Genomic DNA, 24,150 nt, shown 5'->3' with positions numbered 1-24,150 from the left:
TAATTACATTGCAGGATTTCCTAAATTAATGCCATCACGCTGTCAAAGTTTCTAAACTCTATTGAATTTACTCTGTACAAATGGAATACCAGCTATAAGCATGAAAGGATCTCGTATATTTCTTTGTGGGCATGAAAAATAACGTGACGCGGTTGACAATCGTTTAAATAAATAAATGTAAATCAAAGCACAAATTCATTTAAGGGTAAGACGACAGGTTACAATAGGCAAAAAAAAATTGCACACAAGAAATAGACGGGTGATTTTTTTTTATTTTTTTTTTATATTGTACATTTTATATTATATATTTTGTTTTTCATTTTCCTTAACTTGTTTCTGCAAGCAAAAACAGATATGGGCCGGAAATTTCCCAACTTAATTTATGGCTTTGAAGAGAAAGGGGCTCAAATATGGCGTAGAATTTGGGTAATGATCGAAACATATATTTGATAAATAAACATTTGCGCAGATAATGCTTACGGCCAATCGGCAATGTTATTACATTTTGGCCAGCTAACATGTTTAAAATGCCAATATTATCATTCTCCTAAAGACTTGCGCCTATGGTTTGCTATACTTTTGCCAATTTTTACTCGGTAAATTTTTACCATGGCTTGGTCCGATCAATCACTGTTAAATCAGACTTTAAATCTGTAGTTTCGAGCAATATGCAAAACACGATTATGTGCCTAATAGGTAAACTATTAAATCGAAAGTTTTGCTAGTTGTTTAGGCCTGGTGTTGGTATGTTGGTTGGAGCAACATGCACAACAGGTTGGGGATGTTCAGATTTAACTTTTTTTTGAAAATTTAGGCTTCCTGCTTGATTTCCCATTATGTGTCACATAAAAATCAGTTTCACAAGGTTTCAAAACAATTGGACAACATTTAGGGGCTCCGCAGGCACCCCAAACGTATCACACTAAAATTGCTGAAATCTGGGACTTCCCCTAACACGATACTGTACGTTTTTCTTTAAAAACAAAGAAATCTTGTAATTTTTATATTAAACAATGGCAAGAACGCATCACTAATCTATTTTCCAGTTTCATGTAACTTAAAATGTGTTCTTAAAGCCCCCAAGCCCTAATTTTTCCCATTTTTAGAGTTGTCATTTGATTTATCACATATATTCAATAAAATACATTTTATCGAATTATTTAAAACCTGTTTATGATCGCCTGTGATCTTCAACAGCCTGTAGCAAGCTTGCACGTTGCTGAGGATTGTCATTTAACATAGCAGCATATTCAGTGATTAATATTTTTAACAAACACATGGTCAGCATGATCATGGACCTTGTCCATAATCGCAGCTTTGGTTTAAGACAAACAACGGCTCCATCAAAGCAGGTTATGACGCCTTAGAAACGGTATGCCTCAGGGGATTAGTTCTGGCTCCTTTGCTGTTTAATGTTTATTACAGTGATCTGCCCGCCACAGTCTCCAAGCATACGCTGATGACTGGGCGATCTTGCATGCTGAAGGGAATTGGCGCAGTGTTGAGAGGACTCTTAGTCTACCTCAATAACAAGGAAGTTAACTGTGTGTTGTCCGTCAATACCAATGGAAGAACTTTGGATTTCCACGTCTACATACCTCGCATTGCATCTGGACAGGACACTCACATTCCGACCCTGGCAGGCATCTAGCCCGCTGAGCTTCGCCCCAGAGGAGCCACAATACCAAGGCTACTATCCTCGAGATGACCCTTTGTACCAGTTGCACTCAAATCACTGCAGAAATGTGAAAGCTTTGGTGTAGGTGAATGGATGGCCACCGAATGGAACGAGGAGCAAGATTACCCCTCTCCAACACTATTGCCCCACCACCTCCAATAAGCCTTTAGGGTTTTGGCCTGTCTATTCGAGCCTAAACTCGCCTTAACAGGCTGAGAACAGGGGTCGGGCGTGCCAGTTCTTCCATGAATAAATGGGGCTTCTGTGACTGTGGTTCGGAGAAACAGACTGCAGATCACATAGTCTCACGTTGCCGATATATCGCCAACCAAGTGGGACAAATGGTCTGACACTCTTGGACGATGAGACTATCCGCTGGCATCTCGACTTCTGCCCGGACATTTGAACTGGAATAATAAGATAGTCCATACGAAAGAAGAAGACGATCAAGCAGGTGCAACACACAGTACAAGGGGATGGGACAAGTTTTCTATGGCCAAAAATGTTTATGTGGTCTGAACAGATGGGTAATGATGCTATTTTTCTAGACAAACTTGTCACATTTTCCTTGTTTAGTAATCTAATCACCCACAAATGACCAAGGACACAAAGGCAGCAATTGCCCAACTGCAAAACCTCAAGATTTTCACCAAGGCATTCAAGTTTTGCATCATAAAATCAAAAGTTATACCACTATAGAGGATTTGATTGGCACAGATTCCTGGTTTACTTTACGCTACTTAATCAGATATGTGATTGTTTTACATTTTTTAACTATGACATTGGTATACTTTTGCTATATTCCTTCTTTATTCACTGTTCATTAAAATACTTTGCTTTTCATAATATACAATTTGTTAAAATATATTTTATTGTACATATGTGATAAGTTGAATGACACCTCCAAAAATGGGGTAAAGTGGGGATTTGGGGGCTTTAAGAATACATTTTAAGTTGCATAAAACTGGAAAATAGATTAGTGATGCTTTCTTGCCATTGTTTAATATAAAAATTACAAGGTTTCTGTGTTTTTGAAGAAAAACGTACAGTGTCGTGTTAGGGGAAGTCCCAAATTTTAGCAATTTCAGTGTGATAACTTTGTGGTGCCTGCGGAGCCCCAAAGTGTTGTCCAATTGTTTTGAAAACTTGCGAAACTCAATTTTATGTGACACATAATGGGAAATCAAGCAGGAAGCATAAATTAAAAAAAAAAGTTAAATCTGAACAACCCTAACAACAGGTGCTAACAAAAAGGTGTACACTGCCTCCAGATTTCGCATTTAAATTTGCGGCGGTAAATGTGTTGTGTTGTAAGAGCAGTTGCTTCTTCGCTTCGCGAGCTGAACAAAGCCATCGAATATGAACGAATTATGTATTAAAATTTTTCAACCGCTAGATGGGAGTCGATAGCTACAGCGAACTAAAGCGTTGACGTCACATTATTGTTTTTTCATCCCCCATTCAAAGGCACCTAGGGGTGCAGCCTCATAAACCTCTACATCGCACCTACATACCACTCTACGTCATGTCTGAAATTTAAAAGTTCTACCATGTCTTCTTTTTCCATAAAGCTCCGGACAAATATCATAGCAAACCAAAAAAGAACTAGACCCCCCGTCGGTTGTTGTATATTTTGTCAGGGGGTATATTTTCAGGACTTAGTGTTTATTTTCAATTTTTATTTTATTTTAATTTTTTTTTATTTCAATTGATTTTTTTTTTTTTTTAATTTTTATTTGCGCACACACAAAATTAAAATTAGACACATTTCTGAAACCCTTTGGGGTAATTTTTATCATAAAAGACGGAAATCATCAGAGAAAGGATTATAAAGACTAAGTTGGAGAAACGTACATTTTAGAGTGTTCCTTGCTACGATTAGTTTTCACTTAGATAGGTTTTATGCGCACAACCCTTTGGTCTTAGAAGATTTCCTCAAAAGGAACATGTAGTTAAAAGTTAAAGAAGACGACTCGCGCGAAGCGCGAACATTTTTTGCATTTTCGTATGGTGCTAAAAGTTAAAAATATGATGCATGGCCTTGTGTCTAGTTTGAAAAAGAGGTCGTGGGCCGGATGATTTTCACTGGCGGGCCGGATCCGGCCCACGGGCCGTAAGTTGCCGACCCCTGTTTTATATTATATATTTTATATTTTGTTTTTTAATTTTCCTTAATTTGTTTCTGCAAGCAAAAACAGATATGGGCCGAAACTTTCCCCACTTAACTTGCCTTTGATGCGAAAGGGGTTCAAATTATGGCGAAGTATTTGGGGAATGATCAAAACATATATTTGATAAATAGAATTTACGTAGATCATGCTTACGGCCATGTTATTACATTTCGGCCACCTAACATTTAAAAAAATATCATTCTCTTGAAGACTTAAAATGGTTTAACGCCTATGGTTTGCTATACTTTTGCCAACTTTTACTTGGTAAATTTTTACCATGCCTTGATCCGAGCAATCACTGTTAAAACAGACTTTAAATCTGTAGTTTCGAGCAATATGCCAAACCTAATAAGCAACCTTTTATATTGAAAGTTTTGCCAATTTAAATTAAATAAACGCAGTGTTGTTAATATTTATTTTTGTATAACGCCATGTTATGACGTAGCTTTGTAACGTCGTCGCTAAAAAAAATTTGTTGTTGTGGCCCTTGTATAATTATATTTGTTTAGGCCTGGTGTTGATATGTTGGATTGGAAAAACATGCGAAACACGTGCAAATAGAGAGGTGTATATTGCCACCAGATTTCGCATTTAAATTTGCGGCGGTAAAATATGTTGTTTCTTAAGAGCATTAAATAATTTTACTAAAGAGAAGCCTCTTTTTAAAATGCAAGTCGCACGCGCCCAGGTTTGACGAGTCATAATGAAAGTCTCACGCGCGGGACAATAAAGCGCAGCAGGCGTCTTGTCGCTTCGTCACTTTGCGAGCTGGACAAAGCAAGCGAATATGAACGAATTCTGTATGGAAGTTTTTCTGCTGCTAGATGGCAGTCGTTAGCTAAAGAGGACTAAAACGCAATATTTTAGGTTTTTGTCCCCCAAGCAAAGGCTCCTGGGGGTGCAGTCTCATAAACTTCCACAAAGCGCCTACATACCACTCTACGCTATGTCTGAAAATTTGAAGGTTCTACGATGTATACTTTTTCTATAAAGCTTCGGACAAAAATCGGTCTGAAGCATGCCATAGCAAACCATAGTAAACCAAAAAAGACTAGACGGGGGTGCGGTTGTTGCATATTTTGTCGCGGGGTATATTTTCAGTTCAGGGCTTGGTGTTTATTTTTTTTTTATTTTTAATCCTTTAATTTTAATTTTTTTTAATTTTAATTTTTAATATTTTTTATTACTTAATTTTTAATTTTTAATATGTTATATATATTTTGCATTGTATATTTTGAAGGGGTGTGCGTCAGATTAATGAGTCTTCATTTATATAATTGCCAAGATGAATCGACCACACTCCTACAAGATTTGAGATGGCCTGTCTTCGTGAGGCCATTCAGGTCCAATTCTTTCCTTTAGTTCAGATACATGAACAGTCAATTTTGCTGTCTGAGTAGAAGCTATAAAAGCCTCTATCTGGTTCAGTCACAAAAGCACTCGAGTTTGCTGTCTGAGTAGTAGCTATATAAGCCATTTTATATTGATTGAACACGCTATTTATAGACGAGAATCAGTTAAGAAAATTTCTGCGATAAAGAAAGATTTACGTCATTAATTCTTATAATACTTAACAAAATATCACGTGATAACAAGGCGTGGTCTAAACCTTTTTCACACTTATTTCTGACGCGAAACATACAAATTTTACGTCAAAATATGATTGCGAAACAGCCTCTGCCTCCAGTTAAAATGTCAACAGTTTAAAAATCACACAACCGGGGAAACCGACTAATGTTCAGACCGCGGTGTTTTGAAACATATACAAAAAAACGGATGTAAATACCTTGACGCATAAAAATTGGTGTCAGCAATTTGAATTGTTTGCAAATTCGCTGCAAATATTATGTGGTTGCAAGAAATCTACGTAACGGAATTTTACCGAAAACTTTCCGCTTATCGTTTGCACATTGGCTGCAAGGAGTAACGTAAACATTAGAATATGGTTACAAAGAATTTAGGCCATAGATTTTTACTGAAAATTTTCCGTTACGACACATCGATTAAAAACAAAAATTCTCTGTGTAAACACAATATGACAAAATGGCTTCTACAAATATTCCCACGCTAGATTTTGGAACAGCTTGCATATTAAAAGCTGGTTATTTGTTTGTGAAATGTGTGTGGACACGTGGACGCGAAAATTGTTCGATCACATAACGCATTTGCGCAATTGTTTTAGTCAGATTCCTGATTCCTCGAGAAAGTTTTCTCTTTGGTGCCTGAATTAGCAACCGAGGACTTTGATGTCAGCGTTCGCTGAGTTGCTCGAAATTGTTGTGTGCTTGACACACCATTGCATTGCTGTGGATTGAGCTTTTCAGGCGATCTGTGCGGCAGCAGGGGAAACTCCCTGTTTGGTGCGTTGTAATTTTGACGTCACCGGAAAGCCATTCATTGTGCGCTGCGCTGTGCTGTGACCTTTCGCTGTCCAACGTGCTTTTGTATTCTGAAAAATGCGAAATATTTTTCGGCAGATGTGTGTTCGTATGTCTTGAACATTTTTATTGCAACACTTCAAACTTAGGTTATTAACATTTTGGTTATAGACACACATATTTTCTATACTTATATATATATAGGCGCAACAGGTTACACTTAAAGTTTGAGACAATTAATTATTGCAATATATTCATTTAAATTTATATTCTTTGCGATTCATACAATGACATATACTTTATAGCGATTACATGGTTATTTAATTTACATTATACGCGATACATAGAGTAACTTATACATAATGGTAACATTTTTACATTCCTTCGCTTCAAAAGCGATACATACAATGATTATAGTTATAACAATTTTGCAACAAGTGAACATTTGTGGGGCATTTCGCGAGCAACGTGCATTTTCATTGAAATTGGTTATCGTCATTCGACTGGCTAGTCGAAGTTTATCATAACTTCATTTTGGCGTGGCAACTCTAGGGTTTGTGAAGTAGGACAGGCGTTGTTGGAAATTCTATCCAGCTATTTTGTAATTGCGACCGCATATAGGTCTTGGTCGGATAAGGGGATTTTCTTATCGTGGAAATGGTAGAATTAACCACCATGATATATTTAGGGTCAACGTAGCAACAACACGTTAGCGATGAAAACTCGTGACCTAGCAAGCTATAGGATATTTGACGTTACCGAATATCATTGGTAACTTGCGGAATACATTTATAGCACTCGCTGAGAACTAATGCGTATGCTATGTATTCTTTTGAAAAGATAAGTGAAATTTATCTGGAAATGTAGAATTTTTGCTTTACATTTCGCTTGGAGGGATTAAGTACCGGCGTTGAAAAGCGCTAACTTACGGAAACACCGCTAATGGGTTTGTCGGTTGCTAGCTTACCAACATATTCAAAAGCGATCGAGTGGCAACTAAGCCTTGTAAGCCAGGCACGCCTTGGGCGTAAGTTTACAGATGAACAAGCTACTTTTTAGGTAGGGTCAAGTGTCTTAACGCGTACTGGCAATCCGTGTTAAAATAGTAAGCTTTTGCGAGTGAGTTTCACAAAATGGTTCATGAGATATAATATATTAGACGTATAGAAGTGTACACTTAAAATTAGTCATTTTGACTGGCTTGCGTTTTATAAGTAGCTGCGGATCCGTTTATAGAAACGCTGTTTGTTTTAGGAAGGGAAAATGCGGTTGGAAACGAGTTCAGTTTCCACGTAGAGTGCCGTTACGGAAGTTGTTTGATTTACGCCTATTTAATTGGGGTTGCATTTGAAAAGCACGAAGGCAAGCGATGCATTGAAAACATTTACATAAAACATTTAACACATTACGAAATCGAGCAGGGTTTTATCCCTAAAGTCGTGTTTATAGACTTACACGAGTTGAAGCATATTTTTCGCTTGTGAATGACATTACTATGCTTTTACGAAGTATTTCCGCTACGCGTGCTTTGACGCGGGCAAAATTTGGACACATTTGAATGGCTCAAAAAAAATGTCGCATAAACAATTTACAGACCTTTCGGTCGGTATTTTAATAATTATATATATATATATTAAAAGTATAATAGATTTTCACCTGATAAACTAGGCAGAATCAGTTATTGTGAAATCCATAATTCCGTTTCGTTTTCCATGATTCCAAACAGTGGTGATGTCTTTATCGGCAACGCTTGTTTGTATTTCGTGTTTCGAATTCCAAGCAAATGCTTTGCTGACGCTATGGAGCGTCTCTTCACGTATCTTTCGATGAGATTAATTTCTTCTAAAGCTGGCTTCTTGCAAGTTCCAAACATGACAGTTTTTAGGCGGCCGTTTGCAGGTGGTCCATACAGATTAAGGCACATATTTTTTTTCTTTGAGCTTCGTTTCTTCAGTCTTCTTGGGAAAGTAGTTTGCAGGTGGTTCGTTCGTCACACGCGGGCATCAATTTGTGGGGGTGGGTCGGGATTAACGAGTCTTCATTTATATAATTGCCAAGATGAATCGACCACACTCCTACAAGATTTGAGATGGCCTGTCTTCGTGAGGCCATTCAGGTCCAATTCTTTCCTTTAGTTCAGATACATGAACAGTCAATTTTGCTGTCTGAGTAGAAGCTATAAAAGCCTCTATCTGGTTCAGTCACAAAAGCACTCGAGTTTGCTGTCTGAGTAGTAGCTATATAAGCCATTTTATATTGATTGAACACGCTATTTATAGACGAGAATCAGTTAAGAAAATTTCTGCGATAAAGAAAGATTTACGTCATTAATTCTTATAATACTTAACAAAATATCACGTGATAACAAGGCGTGGTCTAAACCTTTTTCACACTTATTTCTGACGCGAAACATACAAATTTTACGTCAAAATATGATTGCGAAACAGCCTCTGCCTCCAGTTAAAATGTCAACAGTTTAAAAATCACACAACCGGGGAAACCGACTAATGTTCAGACCGCGGTGTTTTGAAACATATACAAAAAAACGGATGTAAATACCTTGACGCATAAAAATTGGTGTCAGCAATTTGAATTGTTTGCAAATTCGCTGCAAATATTATGTGGTTGCAAGAAATCTACGTAACGGAATTTTACCGAAAACTTTCCGCTTATCGTTTGCACATTGGCTGCAAGGAGTAACGTAAACATTAGAATATGGTTACAAAGAATTTAGGCCATAGATTTTTACTGAAAATTTTCCGTTACGACACATCGATTAAAAACAAAAATTCTCTGTGTAAACACAATATGACAAAATGGCTTCTACAATTTGATATTTTATTTTTTTCCTTAACTTGTTTCTGCAAGCAAAAACAGATATGGGCCGAAAATTTTTCCACTTAACTTATGGCTTTGGTGCGAAAGGGGTTCATATATTGCGAAATATTTGGGAATGATCAAAACATATATTAGATAAATAGAATTTACCTAGATAATGCGTTCGGCCATGTTATTACATTCTGGCCAGCTAACATGTTCAAAAAGAAAACGTTATCATTCTCTTAAAATGGTTTAACGCCTAAGGTTTTCTATACTTTTGCCTACTTTTATTCGGGAAATTTCTTCCATGTATTTGTCGGAGCAATCGCCATTTAAACAGACTTTAAATCTGTAGTTTCAAGCAATACAAAAAACTCTTTTTTGTGCCTAATACGCCACCTTTTAAATCGAACATTTTGCCAATTTAGACCAAATAAACGTAGTGTTCTTAAGACTTATTTTTGTAAGGCACCATGTTATGACGTGACTGTGTAACGTCGTCGCTAAAAATGCAATAAACTTGAGTATTTTGCTCGTTGCGCCCTTGTGTTGATATGTTTGATTGAAGTAAGATACGAAACAGGTGCAAACGGAAAGGTGTACACTGCCCTAAGGTTTCGCATTTAAATTTGAGACAGTAAAATATGCTGTTTAGTAAGAACAATAAGTTATTTTGGTAAGAGAAACCTCTTTCTAAAAATCAAGTCGCACGCTCCCACTGTTACTAAGACAGTCCCTTCGCACAATGAACGTTGCACGTATGGGATAATAAAGCGCAGCAGAATGCTAGCCGCCGTCGCTTTGCGATCTGAATAAAGCAAGTGATATGAACGCATTCTCTGTTGGAGTTTTTCTGCCGCTAGACAGGAGTAGATAGCTGTATAGGACTAAAACGATGACATCATTGTTCCTTGTTCCCCAATTAGAGGTGACTAGGGGTGCGGACTCCAAAAGCAAATGTAACCTTTCTCTTAAAACTTTATTTAGACTATACATTAAAAATTATTATAAAATTTGAAGGTTTTTGTTTACAGCGACTAAATGTTTCATATTTGCCAATAAATTCTCCACCCGCCCCTCAAGTCACCCTCTACCATAACATTTTATGTTTCTCATGCGCCCTGCGGTAACAAACTAAATGCCCAACCCAGCGCTAGACGCTCGCTCACCCAATGACACCCTATTGACACTTAATTATTAGGTGAAGCTTATCGCAAGGATTCGCATTTAAATTTGCGGTGGTAAAATATTTTGTGTTGTAAGTGCAATAGGTTTTTTTACTTAGAGAGGCCTCTTTATGAAAGGCAAGTCACATGCGCCTAGTTTTACTAGGCAAGCCACTTCGAACAAAAACGTTGCACGCGCAGGACAATGAGGCACAGCAGGGATGCCAGCAGCCGCCTCGTCGCGAGCTGAATAAAGCAAGTGAATGAAAGCATTCTGTATTGAAGTTTTTCTGCCGCTAGATAGTAGTAGATAGCTGTTATGAACTAAAACGATGACGTAACACTTTTGGTTTTTGTCCCCCAATTGGAGGTTCCCAATAATTTTTTACCATGGCTTGGGCCGAGCAATCACTGTTAAAACAGGCTTTAAATCTGTAGTTTTAAACAATATGAAAAACACTATTATGTTCTCAATACGCAAACTATCAAATTGAAAGTTTTGCTAGATGTTTATGCCTGATGTTGGTAGTATGCTGGTTGGAGCAAGATGCACGACAGGTGCTAACAGAGAGGCGTAGACTGCCTTAAGATTTCGCATTTAAACTTGCGGCGGTAAATACACCCTATTGACACTTAATTATTAGGCGAAGATTATCGCGAAGTAATTGGTCGCCCGAAAAAAAGCTAACGCCGCATTGAAAGCAAGCATTATAAATGAGTCGCCGATATTCTGCTTTGAACATCTCTACTCGCAATGCTTCCCTCCGTTAATTGTACGGTGGGTGAAACTTTATTCACGGCCTTACCTCTTTGTGTATTACCGCGACAATACGATGAAATACGATTTGGAGAATATTGGAAAAATCTTATTTGGAGAATATTTGCTATTTGCACCTGTTCTGTATGTTACTTCAATCCAACATATCAACACACAATTATAAGTTGTGTATAATAATATAATAACTTATGGCTTTGAAGCGAAAGGGGTTCAAATATGGCGTAGATTTTGGGAAATGATCGAAACATATATTTCATCAATAAAAATTTACGTAGATAATGCTTACGGCCATGTTATTACATTTTGGTCAGCTAGCATGTTTAAAAAGCCAATATTTTCATTCTCTCTAAATGATTTAATGTCTATGGTTCGCTATACATTTTCCAACTTTTACTGGGTAAATTTTTACCATGCCTTGGTCTGAGCAATCACTGTTGAAACAGAGTTTAAATCTGTAGTTTTGAGCAATATGCAAACACGTTTATGTGCCTAATAAGCCACGTTTTATATTGAAAGTTTTGCCAATTTAAATCCAATAAACGCATGATTTATTTATTTATGACGCCATGTTATGACGTAGCTTTGTAACGTCGTCGTTAAGAATGCGTTAAACTCAAGCTTTTTGTTGTTGCGGCCCTTGTATAATTATATTTGTTTAGGCCTGGTGTTGATATGTTTGAATGGTGCAACAATTGCAACAGGTGCTAACACAGATGTGTCCACTGCCTCAAGGATTCGCATTTAAATTTGCGGTGGTAAAATATTTTGTGTTGTAAGTGCAATAGGTTTTTTTACTTAGAGAGGCCTCTTTATGAAAGGCAAGTCACATGCGCCTAGTTTTACTAGGCAAGCCACTTCGAACAAAAACGTTGCACGCGCAGGACAATGAGGCACAGCAGGGATGCCAGCAGCCGCCTCGTCGCGAGCTGAATAAAGCAAGTGAATGAAAGCATTCTGTATTGAAGTTTTTCTGCCGCTAGATAGTAGTAGATAGCTGTTATGAACTAAAACGATGAGTAACACTTTTGGTTTTTGTCCCCCAATTGGAGGTTCCCAATAATTTTTTACCATGGCTTGGGCCGAGCAATCACTGTTAAAACAGGCTTTAAATCTGTAGTTTTAAACAATATGAAAAACACTATTATGTTCTCAATACGCAAACTATCAAATTGAAAGTTTTGCTAGATGTTTATGCCTGATGTTGGTAGTATGCTGGTTGGAGCAAGATGCACGACAGGTGCTAACAGAGAGGCGTAGACTGCCTTAAGATTTCGCATTTAAACTTGCGGCGGTAAATACACCCTATTGACACTTAATTATTAGGCGAAGATTATCGCGAAGTAATTGGTCGCCCGAAAAAAAGCTAACGCCGCATTGAAAGCAAGCATTATAAATGAGTCGCCGATATTCTGCTTTGAACATCTCTACTCGCAATGCTTCCCTCCGTTAATTGTACGGTGGGTGAAACTTTATTCACGGCCTTACCTCTTTGTGTATTACCGCGACAATACGATAAAATACGATTTGGAGAATATTGGAAAAATCGTATTTGGAGAATATTTGCTATTTGCACCTGTATAGTATGTTACTCCAATCCACCATATCAACACACAATTTTAAGTTGTGTAGGCCTGGTGTTGATATGTTGGATTAGAGTTGCCACCAGATTTCGCATTTAAATTTGCGGCGGTAAAATAAGTTGTTTCTTAACAGCATTAAGTAATTTTACTAAAGAGAAGCCTCGTTTTAAAATGCAAGTCGCACGAGCCCAGTTTAGGATGTGCCACTTCGCACAATGAAAGTCTCACGCGCGGGACAATAAAGCGCAGCAGGCGGTGAGTCGCTTCGTCACTTCACAAGCTGGACAAAGCAAGCAAATATGAACGAATTCTGTATGAAAGTTTTTCTGCTGCTAGATGGCAGTCGTTAGCTACAAAGTGCTAAAACGCAATATTTCAGGTTTTTACCCCCCAAGCAAAGGCCCCTGGGGGTGCTGCCTCATAAACTTTTACAAAGCACCTACATACCACTCTACGCCATGTCTGAAAAAGGTTCTACGATGTCTACTTTTTCTATAAAGCTTCGGACAAAAATCGGTCTGAAACATACCATAGGAAACCATAGGAAACCAAAAAAGAATAACGGCAACAACAAGATATGTCCCGAAAATAAATTTTCGGCCCATATAACAACGGCAAAAACAAGATATGTCCCGAAAATAAATTTTCGGCCCATATGATAACGGCAAAAACAAGATATGTCCCGAAAATAAATTTTCGTCCCATATAAATAGCGGCAAAAACAAGATATGTCCCGAAAATAAATTTTCGTCCCATATAAATAGCGGCAAAAACAAGATATGTCCCGAAAATAAATTTTCAGCTCATATAATTAACACTGTACGTCGTCCAAAAAACTCTAATACAACCTAAACTTTGCGAGTAACTCGATGAAGAGACGCATGCGGCTCGCGAGCCTCGGTTTGCCCACCCCTGGAATAAAGGCATTTTAAATTTTGTAACCCACAAAATATGGAATATGACGTATAGAATTTATTTTTTTTCGTTTACTTTATGGGAATTTTCACAACTTACCATTTTATACTTAATGTAGCCGCGTCCCTTTAAGATGAACATTATCCTGTTATTTTGTTGCACGGCATATCACAATAGCTATACACCCTTTATCGAAGACGATGCAATTGCTGTAGTTCAATTGTAAACATGACGAACATCATTAAGTAATATGTAAACAATGTTTTCTGTAGTTAATCTCAGCAGATTCTTGTCAAATGTTCCGGCAACATCCTCTCAACGATTCTATTATTTCTAGGTGTTGTCACGCCGTATACTATACATTGTGTTAAACTAATTCTTGCGCAAGCTCACATGTGCAGAAACGACAGATCAAAAAATTGCACAATTTTTGCACAACGTTCCTTCATTTGGCTAATGCAATAGGGTGTGCCTCACGGATGATCGCTCTCAGCATTTGCGATCAAATATGTAGCATCCAGCTAGGCTGTTTAAATTGCAGTATTGTAAAAACTGCTTAACACGATTTTTTGTTTATTTACGTAAATTCCACTACAGTTTTGTGCTGTACGATAGAACGGTTAAGATGGTTTTGTAATTGAGTTGACCGGGTAATCCTATGAAGTTAAAAAGCGATTATCTGTTGGCCGGATATTAGAAGTATATTCCCCGTTTGGAAAAAACAAATTTACCTTCATGGAAAACTTTTTCCGTTCGCTTTAAGCTATTCAGAAAGCAATTCGGTCCAAATTCAAAGCGCAATTAAGGCAAAACGAACTGAAAAGTTGTCCGAAACGGCGCCCCATATGGCGGGCCGCTAGCGTGACATGAAAATTGACCACTGAAATTAAGGTAGAATCTCTTGCTAAATTTAAGGCGTTGCCAATTTCAACCGAACAAACGCAGTGTTAGACTAAGTTTCAGCAGCATTTTGCGAACGGGTTTGCTCGAGAACAACAGGTGTTTTTAAGATTATTTGATCATGACGTCAGGTTATTACGTAAATTTGTGACGTTTTTTCTGAAAATTTTCACGGCCCTTCGAAACAAAACTCCTGGATCCGCCCTTGAAACCCAGCCATAAGCCATCATTATATCGCAAAATCACAAAGAATACTTCTATATACATACTAACCAAACAAAAAACGCTTGTTTTGAGATTCAACAAACGAGGTAAGCAAAATACGGGACTTATATGATTTTATCTTACCTTTAATATTAATTCAGCTGTCCTAGCTTCATCAATGATACACTTAAAGACCAGCGCCTTTTCGCTTTACAATGTAGGGCTGCCTGTTCTCCGATTACCTCGAAAAGCAAAAAAAACACTCGTTATTATTTTTCCTTTTTACCTAACTTGCAGCGCAGGGGTTTCTAAACTTTTGAACAGCGCGCCCCTGTACGACCAATATGTTTCCTATAGTCAAATTGATCGTTATTATACCTTATACCGGCAGTATTTTAAGTGAAATAGAAACATCGTCAAGATCAGGGGTGGGCAATTATTTTTAACCGCGGGCCGCATGAGAAACTTACAAAGTTGTGGCGGGCCGGGTCAAAAATAGATACACAATTACAGGCAATATGACGTTAAACTCCGACGCTTTAAAACAAATAAGCTAACGAACTTGTTACTACGTTAGGAGTTGTGCGCAAACGTACAACTCAAGTCAAATTTATATTTGTTTTTAAAATAACATTAATTTATATTTAGAGGGGGAGTGACGCATTGAGCACAGATAAAAAAAATTACACTTCTTGATATATTGGCGTTTATTTAGTTGTGGGGAGCGTTGACCCAAAAGTTAAGGTTAAAGTAGAGTGCCACAGTGTCGAGGACGCTTTTTTTGTAAATATGCAAAAAAATCGCGAGGAACAAACAAGAAAGACAGAAGAAATTCGCGCAAAACGCGAAAACAATTTCCATTTTAGTCTATAAAAAAGGCTAAATAGAGTTTGACGGGGTCATGACTAGATCCGTCCCTGGAAAGAGTGTGTAAGATGCAACAAAACATGTAAAAGCTCGCCCTTGTGTTCGCTTAGCTTGTGTATTTTAAGAAAAATAAGCCGTGGGCCGGATTAAATTGCTTGGCGGGCCGTATGTTGCCCAGGTCTGGTCAAGATAGTGCAAAGAGGCGACTAAATGTAAAACCTGCAATTTAAGCCAAGAAAAATACTTACGCGACTTGCTTAATAACAGCATCATGTAAGCTAGCTGTAGAGTTGTTTCCATGTAGTGTTTAGTTTATTGCATTGTATATAATTGTTGTGTGCGACCTTTATGACGTACTACAGATGAAATACTCGGCATTTGTTTTTGTAAAGCGCGATTTGCCTTTGGGCCACGAGTCGCAAGACGTAGAAAACGTGGCTAGCGAAGATTAGAATATCTTATAACGTTGTCTGACCACGACCTCGGCGTACGGCGCTGTCAGACGTCTTACTCTAAAATGACAAACATGTACAATGCTTGCATAGATGTAACCCAATCAATGTTATGTGTTACCAAATAGAACATGACTAACAAAAATAAATGTGGCAATTCACAGACTAAATAATGCAAAAAATGTATTTTTAAATAACATAAATGTCTTTTTTTTGCACGTTGGACTACGTAGTGTTACACATAAATGGAGATTTAATGATATATGATCGTAGAACATATAGCCTACATTGTAAAACAGAAAAAGCGATGTTCGTCCCATAACTGTTGACCGCTTAATGTGTCTGAAATGATTTAACTAAATGCTTCGCCCACAATAACATCTTGTATAAAAGTTTGGTTAAGCTGCATGTTACATAAAAAGAGAATGTGACAATTTAAGCGCTGCTCGTTTCTTGGCTGTTTGCCGCTGCTCGTGTCTGAAAGGTTAACTTAATGCTTCCCCGTACGTGGCAATGCCGCCGCCCCCAAAACTGTATTTTTGGCCTATTTACCCTCAATAATTTTAGCGTTCTGCGCGAATCTTACTGTGTTGCTAAAATGTCTTAGCCCATTTTGATAAACATTGTTTGATCCCAAAAGCGTCGTACGTCCTATCTCAACATCGAAAATAAAAGTTTGGGCAACTTAAATGAGACAAAGGCGTTTTGCGCTAATTGATTACATCATAACAGCTTTTGTGTTAAAAGTTACACATGTCCATGTTTGCTGTCCATAGGGTTACTTTTTATGACGTCCCGTTTAGATGTATAACTTTGTGACGTACCATTTTGACATTGTTTTGTGACGTCACGGTATGACGCAACCAAGTAACTCCATCTCTGAACAAATTGTCATACCCACCTAAACAAAATTCCTAGATCCACGACTGGAAATGACCACTATAGGCCTACATAAAAAGCAGCATGATACTCGCTACCTACGGTTGTCTAAGGCAGTAGCCATGTACAATATCGCTTAATGAACGCGCCTACATTGATCTTACTTGTATGTGACTATACAGAGTGGGTGTCAATTAGAGATGGTTAGAATATAAAATTTGTGTTCGCTGCCCGCACCGCACTTCAATAAGTTGTTCGCAAGCTGCGCTGCACCGCAAATTATTTTCGAAATCTTAGGCTGCGCTGCCCACAAAATTTGGGAACTGTAAGCAATATACTCCAACATTATAAAAAAAATACTACAAACACTTAGAAAGCTAGTTCAAACAAGTACGGATAACAGCTTACTTTTTAGGGATGAAACATCCATGTGTAAACTGCTTGCTTTTCTTTTTAATTGAAAAAAAAGAAAACTTTGACACGCCGCAGGCAGTATGAGGCACGGCGCGGCCAAATTTTTGGATTTATTCAGGCGTCGCTGCGAGGTTACTTGGCCAAACCGCACAAGCGGCCGCAAACGCTGCGCTGTTGACATCTCTAATGTCAATGCTGCTACAGCTATTTTAATGTTGAAATTACATTAAAAAGTTGAAAAGTAGTCATTAAAATGCATAGATAAAAAAATTGCTCCTTTGTGCGAAAATAGCGAAATAAACCTGTTAAGCAACAATATCCACAACATCGTAGTATTAAAACCCAACGGAAAAAAAAAAAGCAATAGTATCTACGACTTTGTAGAATAGAATTAGTGATAAAGTTGTCGGGTGGGTTCAGGGTTGCGTAAGAGAAAAATCTTATTCCGGCGCTTTAGATCAGACGTTGATATTTTTAGGACTTTAGGTATTACTACGTCTTCGTGGCTAGTCAAATTTTGTCACTATTCCGAACCTGGATTTATTCGGACTTAAAAATTATTTCAGTTTCGATCTTATTGCTGAAGTCTCCTTGCTGTGATAAAGATTAACTTACCACTTTTATGTTCTCTTGATCAGTAAAAGTAAAATATTTCGATGTTGACTTTTTTGGTTCATGCAACTAGCCAGTATAACAGATATTTTTTTCCAGCTGATTTACAACCCAATAATATGAGGACTACTTTTTATTACATTAATATGATGCTTTTGCCAAACAATAAATTGTGTGTGACGTTAAAATACCATTGTTAGAAGTCGAAAACCAACGATCTCTCTAGTCTAGATATCAGGGTTGCCAGATTGACCTTTTTAAAGCCAAATTCCTCGAATTTGGCTATTTTTAGAGTCGGTTGGCCTTAGGAATTATACATTAGGCCTTTTTCTAGATTTGGCCTTAAATTTGGCTTTTTTTTTAATTTACTCTTTGTATTTTGCTCATCCACTACAGTCTTTTTATACTTGCTATTTTTCGGGCTACTTTCAAAATTAGTTTTGTTACAATTTATTAAAATCAGCTACAAGTCATAAATTATCTATAAATATGAATATTATAGACATCAATTTGGTATACAGAAACGTAATGTGTTCACTTTTTGATCGAACGGTAAAACACAACCGCCGGCTTACCAGCCGCGCATGCTTTCAGAAAATCAGTTGTAAAGCAATACAAGATAAAAGCGGGGAGTCGAACCGGAACCGAACCAGAACTTTATGAACCGGTTTTGGGTCAATTTTATCCGAACCGTAACCGAACCTGAACCGTTTTTTATAAAATTTTAAGGAGCCGAACCGGAACTGAACCGAATAATTTGAAAGTACCTGAACCTTAACCGAACCCGAACCTGTAAATAAAAGCGGTTCGCTCCTGTTATGACGTCACAACTTCTATTTTACAGAGTCAAGTTACGTCATATTCGAAATTTTTTGAAAAAAATATGAATAATGAATGAAAAAATCGTTGATTTTTATTTTTTTAAATATTTCAATAACGAGTTAATGTTTTCTTAATACGTCACGTAACTTAGATTAAATGACTTGCAAGTCAAAGATTATTCTCTACATTTATCGACCCACATTTTGAGATTTAACGTAAATTATATTGTATCTGAACCGGAACTTTATGAACCGGTTTTGAAATAGCGATGGTCGAATCGGAGCTGAACCGGAACTTTTAAATTCCTCCGAACCGAAACCGGAACTGAACCGGATTCCGAAAAAATCCTTGAACCCGAACCGAAACTGAACCGGAAAAGTCAAAGGGTTCGACTCCCTGGATAAAAGTGATTTGTGATTTTCAAATTACCTTTTTTTTATGGTTTGTTATGGTATAAGTAAATTTGTCATTAAAAATCGTAGATTTGTTACAAAGAATCTTCTTTTGTAACAAGTCTATTAATTAGTGTAGTAATATTTATTTAAATACATCATGAATTTAGCTTGATTCATTGACGACATTTAAATATTGACTGCTTTCATATTTGACTTTTTTATTAAAAGTGTTCAGCTCTGTTCGACGCCAGGACTCTTTGCTGTTGCACCATTTTTTTGCTGCTTAAGATAATTACCCACCTGATTTATAGGTATATTTTATTATTTACAATAGAAACAGGCAAATATCCATTTGGCCTTTTTTGGTATTATTTTGGCTTGAACACCTTTTCATAGTCTGGCAACCCTGCTATAGATATTAGTAGTGGTTCTCAAACGTTTTCGCCTTGCGGACCCCTTATGTTTCCTTGAAATAATGACAGACACCTTAATGTTGAAAACAGGCAAGATTGAAATTTCACCGTACAATAATTATTCTACATTCAGTCATAATAGCTACTTACTGACCTTACTGTACACAAGCTTTCGAAAGACTAAATATTTTTATTATTAAAATTCTATATGAAAAATGTTCTCTGGATTAATATAATTTATTAGCACATAAAATAAGAGATGTTTTGTGGTGCCCTAAAAACTTTCTCATGGACCCAGTTTATGAACCACTGCAGGGTTACCATTCCGTGCTTATTTTGAATTGCATTACGGTGTCTTAGAACAAGGATTGCGAACCACTGACCCTGACCCACCACACATTTTTAATGACCCACTTGTCTGTCCAGAAATATCGAAATGTTATCAATCATTTTCAGGAAATGATAAAATAAAAAACAACTCTTGATTAGATAGCACTATACTGTTTAAATCAGGGCTACCCAATCGTGGGTTGTGCAAAAGTGTCCTAGGCGTGGTGAGTAGGGCTACATTAACTTCACTTTAATAAATGTGTGCAGAAAAATCAGACAACTCAAAGCATTTTGTTTGTCGCTAAAAAAGGGTGACGATCCTTTAGGAAAAATTAAGAACTCGCAGACAAAAAATTTGAAAAACCTGGTTAAACCATGCTGAAAAACTTTCTGCTGCACTCCTGCAATCCCACAAAAAGTACGGAAGCATTTGTTAATTAATTAGGTTTTTACTATTCGTGGGAATCAAAATTTAGAAATCGTCCAAAAACCTTAAATTACTAACCCAGGCAATAACACTTAAAACGACGCAGAAGCAAAGTTTCACGTAAAATTAGAATATAGTTAAATATTTGACCCACTTGTGCATTTTGTAAGGATTAAGGTCGTGTTTGTGACCCGCGCGATAAAAAGGTTCGCCATCCCTGTCTTAGAAAATACTACTGTAATGTGCTGCTTAATTGGTCAACACTCGTTTTGACCGAGGAATCGTCCAACGTTTATTTCTTTATTTTACTAAGTTGTTTAATTTAGATTAAAAAACATTGCATTTTATCGTATAACTAGACGGGGGTGCGGTTGTTGTATATTTTGTCAGGGGGTATATTTTCAGGGCTTAGTGTTTATTTTTATTTTGTTTTCATTTTTTTTTAAATTGATTTAATTTATTATTTTTTTTTTTCAATTTTTTTTTTCATATTCATTTTTTAATTTTAATTTTTTTTTTTATTTTATACTTTTTATTTTTTTATATTTTGTATTTTGTATTGTGTATTTTATATTATATATTTCATATTTTGTTTTTCAATTTCCTAAACTTGTTTCTGCAAGCAAAAACAGATATGGGCCGAAAACTTCCCCAATTGATGCGAAAGGGGTTCAAATATGGCGTAGTATTTGGGGAATGATCGAAACATATATTTGATAAATAGAATTTACGTAGATAATGTGTATGGCCATTTTATTACATTTTGGCCAGCTTGCGTGTTTGAAAAGCAAATATTATCATTCTCCTAAAGACTTAAAATGGTTCAACGCCTATAGTTTCCAATACTTTTGCAAACTTTTACTCGGTAAATTTTTACCATGGCTTGGTCCGAGCAATCACTGTTAAAACAGACTTTAAATCTGTAGTTTCAAACAGAAACACACTATTATGTGCCTAATACGCAAACTATTAAATCGAAAGTTTTGCTAGTTGTTTAGGCCTGATATTGGTATGTTGGTTGGAGCAACATGCACAACAGGTGCTAACAGAGAGGCGTACACTGCCTTAAGATTTCGCATTTAAACTTGCGGAGGTAAATACACCCTATTGACACTTCATTATTAGGCGAAGCTTATCGCTAAGTAATTGGTCGCCCCAACAAATGCCGACGCCGCATTTAAAGCAAGCATTATAAATGTGTCGCCGATATTCTGCCTTGAACATCCCTACTCGAAATGCTTCTCTGCGTTAATTGTACGGTGGGTGAAACTTTATTCACGGCCTTACCTCTTTTTGTTTTACCGCGACAATACGATGAAATACGATTTGAAGAATATTTGAAAAAATCATATTTGGAGAAAATTTGCTATTTGCACCTCCAATCCAACATATCAACACACAATTTTAAGTTGTGTAGGCCTGGTGTTGATATGTTGGATTGGAGTTGCCACCAGATTTCGCATTTAAATTTGCGGCGGGAAAATAAGTTGTTTCTTAAGAGCATTAAGTAATTTTAAAGAGAAGCCTCTTTTTAAAATGCAAGACGTGCCACTGCACAATGAAAGTCTCACGCGCGGGACAATAAAGCGCAGCAGGCGGTGAGTCGCTTCGTCACTTCACAAGCTGGACAAAGCAAGCGAATATGAACGAATTCTGTATGAAAGTTTTTCTGCTGCTAGATGGCAGTCGTTAGCTACAAAGTGCTAAAACGGAATATTTCAGGTTTTTGCCCCCCAAGCAAAGGCCCCTGGGGGTGCAGCCTCATAAACTTCTACAAAGCACCTACATACCACTCTACGCCATGTCTGAAAAAGGTTCTACGATGTCTACTTTTTCTATAAAGCTTCGGACAAAAATCGGTCTGAAACATGCCATAGGAAACCATAGGAAACATAGGAAACCATAGGAAACCATAGGAAACCAAAAAAGAATAACGGCAAAAACAAGATATGTCCCGAAAATAAATTTTCGGCCCATATAATAACATAGCTATTTCCGAAAAAGTACATTAAAGCCTACAGCGTGTTAGCTTGTCCCTTTTAGTAAACCTCAACTGGATTTGTATGTCTGGGTGGACGTCGTACGTTTATATGTTCATGCCAGGGCTGTTAGATTTTAGACATTGATCAGTTGTTGTTACAGAAAATAAGCGTAACAAAGTTTTTCAGGGTATTTGTGAAGATGAGTTTGTTGATATCAAATTAAGTATAAAAATGACCTCTTTGTTTCTTGTAAGTTATTTTTCTCTTCAGAACTTCTTTTGGAAAGCCAAACGTACAAAAAACAAGCTTTGCAATACTCGCCACCGGCTTATTTTAATGACTACGATTACGTTTAATGACAACGACTTACAATTATCACGCAGCAAAGTGCAGTAACAGTGTAGCATGTTGCAGCAGTGCAGAAACGGTATAGGTTTGGCGTAAAACGAAAACAATGTTTAAGGAGCAAATTATACGCCATTCATAAACAAACGTGTCGAAAATAAAACGTACCAAAGTCTAATGCAGTGGTCGGCAAACTGTGGGCCGCAGAGCCATTTTTAGTGGGCCGCGAGATATACTTTTTCGTACTTTAGTTTTATCATGTATTCGTGGGCCGCGTGGCAGAGTTTTCGGCATCATGACGCCGTGTAATATTTCACCTTCTTGGCGTCACAAGCCTAACGCTGTATGGACTGAAAATCCCTACAAAATGTAATTTCTACCAAAATATATCTAGTGGTAAAACGTGAGTAACATTTATCAAAAGACAACTAAGATTTTAGGTAATATGTGCATTTTTGCGTTTCGTGCGAACTTTTTACGTGATTGCAAGTATTACGTTTTGCTAACTGAAACCAAATAGACGAATTTTTGTTGTGTGTTTCGCGCGATTAACTTGGTCTAGTTGTTCGTGAAAAAAAAACGTTTCCTAAATTACTTGAACTATGGCGTTACTTGTGACGTCAAATGTAAAAAAAATTATGTACTTTTATCAATTTTACTGTCTACATAAAATTTTTCTAAAATAACTAGCGTCTTGTTTTTCTTGGCATTTTTATAGTTCTTGGTATTTTTCAAATGCCAAAAATATTAACTAAACACCTTCATGAGTTTTACATAAACCCGAAAAAATAACTGATATGCTTTTCATAATTCAGTGAAACGTCAAAAACGTGTGATTGACGACGCTAATATATTTTGAGGTCTAAATTTGTCCAAAATTTTAAATTCTAAGGTCAAAATTTCTTATTTTTTAGGTCAAAGAATAATCGCCCTAGTTATTATAATTATGCCTGGTAGCAACAGTTTATATGCTGCCTTTAGATTAGATATTAAATAATTATATCATAACCAAAAGCAATTAGGGGAATTTTCGATTACATATAACGTAGGGCGATTATTTTTTTACTTAAAAATGAGAAATTTTAACCTGTGACAGATTTTAACTTAAAAACATATATTTTTGACAAACATTTGACCTATTAAAAATACATTGATTTAAACAACATATTGTTGTTTGAAGTAATGCATTAGTGTCTTGGCGTTGTCAACCACACGTTTTAGATGTTTTACTGACTATATCGGTCGAACACAAATCAGATATTTTTTCGAGTTTATGCAAAACTCCTGAAAATGCTTGTTGTTGTTTTGTCATTTCAAAAAGACAAACAAACAATACGCTGGTTATTTTAGAAAAATGTTGTGTAAACAGTTGAAATAGGCCTACAACGTAAAAATAATTTAAAAAAATTAACAAAGATCTATAGTTATCGAAATAGGAAATGGGATAATTGCAAATCACAAGCGAAAAAGACAGCAAATACTTTTCGAAACATTTGTCCAAATCAGAGATAAACAACTATAATGCAAAAACGAAGTTCTAGATGAGCCTAATGCGATAAACTATTCTGCAAGCTCACGTATACCGTATATTTCTCTAATTAAGACACCATGCAGTTAAAAAT

At 36.8% G+C, this 24,150-nt stretch overlaps 1 protein-coding gene across 5 annotated transcripts in view; it reads right to left on the bottom strand.

The window, feature by feature from the left end:
- The window catches only part of LOC146164297 (NADP-specific glutamate dehydrogenase-like), a 59,544-nt gene that overhangs the window by 17,750 nt on the left and 17,644 nt on the right, over positions 1-24,150 (bottom strand). For 2 of the 5 annotated variants that reach the window (XM_083381326.1, XM_083381324.1), the window contains exons 2-3: positions 18,837-19,032; positions 14,735-14,832 (exon numbers count right to left, since the gene is read on the bottom strand). The gene's annotated coding sequence lies outside the window, so the exon portion shown is untranslated. Of the gene's footprint in view, positions 1-14,734; positions 14,833-18,836; positions 20,679-24,150 lie in introns of those variants that run through there. The other 3 variants (XM_083381323.1, XM_083381327.1, XM_083381328.1) reach the window with 3 other exon arrangements.

The sequence above is a fragment of the Ascidiella aspersa genome, chromosome 2, assembly GCF_963924565.1.
Source record: "Ascidiella aspersa chromosome 2, kaAscAspe10.2, whole genome shotgun sequence".
In the NCBI taxonomy this organism is placed as follows: Eukaryota; Metazoa; Chordata; class Ascidiacea; order Phlebobranchia; family Ascidiidae; genus Ascidiella; species Ascidiella aspersa.
The sequence above is the reverse complement of the archived record's forward strand: the minus strand, read 5'-3'. Positions and strand labels throughout refer to the sequence as shown.